This window comes from Cyanistes caeruleus, chromosome 2 (assembly GCF_971803275.1).
Source record: "Cyanistes caeruleus chromosome 2, bCyaCae1.hap1.1, whole genome shotgun sequence".
Taxonomy (NCBI): Eukaryota; Metazoa; Chordata; class Aves; order Passeriformes; family Paridae; genus Cyanistes; species Cyanistes caeruleus.
In genome coordinates, this window is record NC_141702.1 from 79,666,510 (window position 1) to 79,672,509 (window position 6,000).

The following is a 6,000-nucleotide window of genomic DNA, read 5'->3' on the forward strand; positions in this document are numbered from 1 at the left end:
GTATAATGATACACCAAAGGGAGACGGAGAATTTGTGATCCTCTGAATTATTCCTTCTAGTCTTTCGCTAATATCAAATGCAATCATGAAAACAAAGTCTATCCAAAGGGTTCAACCATATACTACTTGATTACAATCTTTATATATTATCCAGAAACTAAAAAAAAATTTAAAATATTAATAAAAATAAATAGATAAACCCACCGCAAACACAAAAAATACCAAACAGAAAAACCCCTTCTTTATATTGAAAAATATCAAAATTTATAGTTCCCAGTGTAGGGGGGAAACTTTTCTCACACAGCTTGGAAGATGTCAGAGAAAACAAGATTTTGTCCTGAACTTAACCTTCTGTTTCTAACCTCCAGTCAAAATTTTTCCCCTTGAATAATAATTTTCTGCATTTAAAATTCAGCTACTTGCCAAGCACACAGCATCTGTTTAAACAAAAGGAAGAGATTAGTGGCGTCTACTGCCTGTGATAGGAAAACAGCCAAGCTTTGATAAAACTACGCTTCAAGTTTGCCTTTACTGTTTTCAAAAACTGCAGCTGTTCCTTCCAACATTTTTAAGCCTTAAGGTCTCTTGCATGACCTTGAAGACTTACAAAGCTGCAGAATTGTTCTAGACACTTGTAAACTTTCTAAAGTAATGCATTTCAAACTGTTCCCTGTGACTTCCTTTTTATGAACAGGCTCATTTAATGTCTGTTAGTTAAGTTGAAAGGCACTCATTTGAGAGATTTCTTCTGGAGGTAATGTTGTACACTTGCATGAAAAAAGGTAGACATTATATGGGTTAGCTAATTAACCCATCCAGAAATTCTTACCATTAAGATGAAATCAAAGAGAGAAATCTATTGCCAACTCCTCAATGCAACAAAGCGTCATCCCTTTAATACCCAGATTTATTGTCCTGTAATAAAAAAGTGAAATTTAAAAGGTTTTCTTAAAACAAATTTCAATTGTTTTTTTAATCTCTATGAGATTTCTTTATAATAGTACAGAATAATAGATCACAGTCAATTACCTGAATTTAGAACTGACTATACTTTTTCTGCATTTTCTTTTTTAATGTGTGCAAGCAGTTCTTTGGGTTTATATCCTGAATGAGAAGTGATGAAGAGAAAAAAGATCTTTCTAGAGTGAGGTAGAAAAAGTGGTTTTTCTTACTGAGGTCAAACCAGCCCTAAGCACAAAAGATTTAGTTCTAGTACTCAAAAAGACTCTGGGGATATTCTAATACGGCAAGATGCTTTTTCTTATTTAACAATGCAATGAAGTCTTGAATTTTCCTTGCCTTATTCTTAGTACTCATGATATTAATGAAAATTTCCCACTCAGTGAACTCTATTGATCATGTAAGTGCCTAAACTTGGCGACAGACAAGAGAATAAGATTGCCTTACTGTGGTATGCTCTGACACAAGTTTAAAGGCACCATCAGTCATTTATATCATAAGATGGATAGATTTTATAGGATGCTCAATTCTTTAACTTTTTCATCAATATGCTCTTTACCTGGGGTATTCAGAAGTAGGGAAGCATGGGCTCAGAGGAAGATCAGTCTAAAGCCTAAAATGGTTATACAAGGATTCATAATTTCACTTAATGTTGTGGACCATCAGATGAAAAAAAAAACAAAAAAACAAAAAAACAATATTTAACTCTTCCCTATCTCCTAAAATCCTGCACTAACAGAACTATTTGCATCTCAGGTTGAGGATGTGAAGCATCAAGGCTTCTGATAAGAGGCGGTTACCAACGTCCAAGAATCATTAGACAGACCAAAAAGCCCACAAGAATTACTTCAGAATTGTGACATTTAAAAATCAAGCTTTCAGTTGTTTTCTAACTTCTGGGATTGGACTCCACAGGCACTACATCTTTGACTTTCATCTAGACCAAGAAGGATGAAAAACTGATTTGATTTTTAAAAAATAAATGAGAGTGTGAGCTCTTGCAGGTTCACAAAAGGGAGTTAACCCTCTCCACAGAGCACCAAATATGGTAGGTTTCATGCCCAGCCCAAGACATTAGCATGGCTAATGCAGTCAACTAAATTTTTAGCTTCATGGAATGGTCCCAGAGGGCATCACACAGCTACTGGATTTCAAATTAAAAATTTGATTAAAATAATTACATAAATAGTTGATGTGGCTATGACAAGAAGAGACCCTTAGAATATCTGGGTGTGACTGCAGCACTAATTAACACATAACAGACTATAGCCTCACTGTCAGAAAAATGCAATCAATTAGTAGTGAAATACATGACTTTTTAAGAACAGCTGAAAGATCTAGGGGAAAGAGAGATAAAGAGAAGGAACCAACGAAGACTACATAAAATGAGTTAAAGCTTGCAAAAAACAAAAAGATAAAAACAGCAAAACAGAATGAGTAATTGCTATCTACAGGACCTGAAGGTGTGAGAAGTCTTTATCAATTATTGAAAAGAAAACAAAACAGAGCAAAAGCTGCAAGACCAGCCCTGCACACAGACACATGAGTAACCCTTTTACAGCATTACAAACACATTTTTGCCCAAGCACTGTAACCCCCTAACAGTGAAGGTCTCTTGGCTTCTAAAAGCTCCCAGGGAAAAGAGACGTATTTGTTTCAGCTAATTAAAAAAAGGAAAAAAAGAAAAAAGAAAAAAAAAAAAAGAAGTAAAGGGAGAACTCTGGAGAATATATAACAGCAAAAAAATAAACTTGAATCACCAAAGGACAGATATCTTATTTCTCCATTTCTCATTCTTATTCAGCATGATTTCTGTTCACAGGTTTATCAGTAGATTGTTGCTCACTGACAATTTTTGTTGAAAGTACAAAAGATGCAGTGTCTGTAGGGAGAAAAGATCAGTGATCAGTCTCAGCCAGATGAAACAATGCTGATTTACACCACCTAAATATATGCATGTCATCAACTGAAATATCATTATCCACAACAATATCAAGTCAGATTTATAGCTTGTGTCTTTCCTGAAATGTTCAGGAAAGAAATAATTTTTTTAGGGTTTACTTATGAAGACTGTTACCTTTATTCCTTATGAAGCCCATGTAAGAGGCACTCAAAATTGCAGTCTCTGCATTTGGGGAGTCATTATAATCCTGCCATTACTCTTCTGGATGGGGAATAAAAGTAGATGAAGATATTTGGGTAGGAGGAAAGGCTGATGACCACCAGGAAAAGCAGCATGACAAGAAGGAGCAGGTGAGTCTCTCTGCCTAGTGAGTACACCAAAGCATCCATAACCAGAAACTTCTATCAACAAGGACAAGAACTTTACAGGCAAGGACAGCTGGGTGTTATCTCTAGCCTGACGTATTTGCAAGGACTGAAATGCAAGAGGGATTTCATCGGCTGTCCTATTAGAGCTTGCCTTGGTATCTAATTAAATTGTCCGTGGTTTAGTTTAAATCACATAATTCCTCCTCTGTTCTCAATAATGAATGAAAATAATAGGCAAAAACTCTGAAATCTCTATGAATTCATAGACATCTCTTAAGCTTCCACTCTCTAACCTGAAGATATTTGTTCATCTTGACTCTTTCCTCTATGCCAGTTATAATATCTAACCCTTCAGTCTCATTATTTATACCTCTATTTTAATCCCAGATTCACACAATGGATAGATAAGGTTGGTCAGAGCTATATGAGGTCATCTGGTCCAACCTCCTTGCTCAAGCAAGGTCATCCCAGAGCCCATTGCACAGGATTATGTCCAGATGGTTCTCAAATATCTCTGATGAGGGAGACTCCACAGCCTCTCTGGGCAATCTGTTCCAGTGCTCAGTCACCCACACAGTAAAGAAGATTTTCCTCATGTTCAGGTGGAGGTTCCTGTGCATCACTTTCTGCCCATTGCCTCCTGTCCTACTGCTCAGCACCAGTGAGCAGAGCCTGGCTGCATCCTCCTGGCACCTCCCTTCAGACACTCACAGCCATGGATGAGCTCCCCTCTCAGTGCCTCTTCTCGGGGCTGAACAGGCCCAGCTCCCTCTGCCTTTCCTCCTAAGAGATGCTCCAGTGCCTCAATCCCCTTTGTTACCCTCCACTGGAGCCACTCCAGGAGCTCCATGTCTCTCTTGTCCTGAGGGGCCCAGGACTGGACACAGCAGTCCAGATGTGCCTCACCAGGGCTGGGCAGAGGGGCAGGATCACCTCCCCTGGCCTGCTGGCAATGCCCTTCCTAATGCACCCCGGGATTCCATGGCCTTCATGGCCACAAGGACAGGCTGCTGGCTCATGGATGGCTCATTGTCCACCCGGACCCCCAGGTCCTTCTCCACAGGAGGTCAGCCCCCAGCTTGTAGTGGTGCAGAACCCTGCATTTCCTTTTGTAGAATTCCAGAAGGTTCCTCCCTGCCCATCTGCCCAACCTGTTGAGGCCCTTCCAAAGGGCTGCACAGCACTCTGGGGTATTGGCCTCTCCTCCCAGCTTTGTGTCATCAGTGAACTTGCTGAGGACACATCTGCCCCTTCATCCAGGTCATTGATGAACAAGTTAAACAATACTGGGCTCAGTATTGAAGCTTGGAGGACACCACTGGTGACAGGCCTCACACTAGACCCTGCGCCACCAATTAGAACCCTCTGGGATCTGCCGTTCATCCAGGCCTCCACCCACCTCACTGTCCACTCATCCAGTCCACACCTCCTGAGTTTGCCTATGAGGATATTGTGAGAGATAGTGTCAGAAGCCCTGGTGACATTGAGGTAGACAATATCTACTGCTCCTCTCTCATCCATCTTGGTCATTTTTTGTCAGAGGAGTCAATCAGATCTGTCAAGCATGATTTAGCAATGATTTCTTTTAAAAACAGGCTTCCAAAAATCAATATTTCTGTTAAGGGTTCAGCACACAACAATGTATAGTACATTGTTCAGTATATTATTCAGCACTTTTTAAAGCCAGTACATTGTTGCCAAGAGCAATCACTTTTCTGGGTTTTTTTTTTTCAAAATTATACCCTAGTTATATTAACTTAATCTGAATCCCACATATCAATCACGATCTCTGCTAGTGATTCCTCCACTGGTGGAAAAATACTCCATATTCAGTTTTGTCCTGCATATTCCTATTTTCCTCTCCCAATTCATCTGTTCATTTCTACGACAGCCTACAACCACAGCTGCACTGCAGAAGAACAGATCCTAGACTGACCACTGAATGATCCTCTCACTCCAGGCTAGATTTGCTAAGTCCAATACCTTAAGTACATGAGAAACCTAAAAGGCTAGCTCACAGCAGTGATACATACCACATATACACAGCACATTACCTGGGCTTCACTCAACCTTCTTGATTCCACTGGCCAAAATAGGTGTCTGTGCAAACTTTAACATACCAAGAAGCTTTTCCTGGCTTAAGCATCTGAGAGCAGTAGAAAACCACCACACTGCTGTACAGATATGCAGGACATATGATGGGCACAGAACTCAGTACAAGGATCTCCCCTTGAGAGAGCACAATACCCCCACAGACATTCTCTGACTCCTGCTGTTCACCTTCTTTCTGTGCCACACACTCACTAGCCAAAGGCAAGTGAAAGATCCAGCAAAGGAAATTCTCCATTAGTAGAAAATAAGTGCAGTCAGGTTGCACATGATATCTCTCACACCATGTTAACACATACATGCATGCTAATAGTGAGAATTGTCCTGCTTAAGGCACCAAGGCATACAGGAAAATCTGCATCTCAGTCTTTCTCCCAGTTCTGTAGGTGCAGCACTCACTGGTTGTGCCTTATGTGGGCACACCACTGTATTTATGAACGCTGGGAAGAGCAGCCAAATACTAAATAGCTGCAATTGTTCCAGCCACAAGCACTCTGTAGGAAGCCTGGGGATTAAAGAAATTTATTGAATAACTGCTATAACTCAGCAGTTGCTGACATAGCAGAGTCCTTCTCTATATTATTATATTCCCCAGATCATGGACCACAACAACTCACAGCAAACTCTAATTTTAAAGACTGGTAAAAATGCAGGTATTCT

General features: G+C 40.1%; 1 long non-coding RNA gene across 1 annotated transcript in view; it reads right to left on the minus strand.

The window, feature by feature from the left end:
- LOC111927043 (uncharacterized) overlaps positions 1-4,576 on the minus strand; it is a 35,817-nt gene extending 31,241 nt beyond the window's left edge. Inside the window, exons 1-3 of the long non-coding RNA XR_002863365.2 lie at positions 3,038-4,576; positions 2,721-2,842; positions 830-915 (exon numbers count right to left, since the gene is read on the minus strand). This is a non-coding gene — a long non-coding RNA (uncharacterized LOC111927043). The remainder of the gene's footprint in view (positions 1-829; positions 916-2,720; positions 2,843-3,037) is intronic.
- Between the last annotated feature and the right edge of the window lie 1,424 nt (positions 4,577-6,000).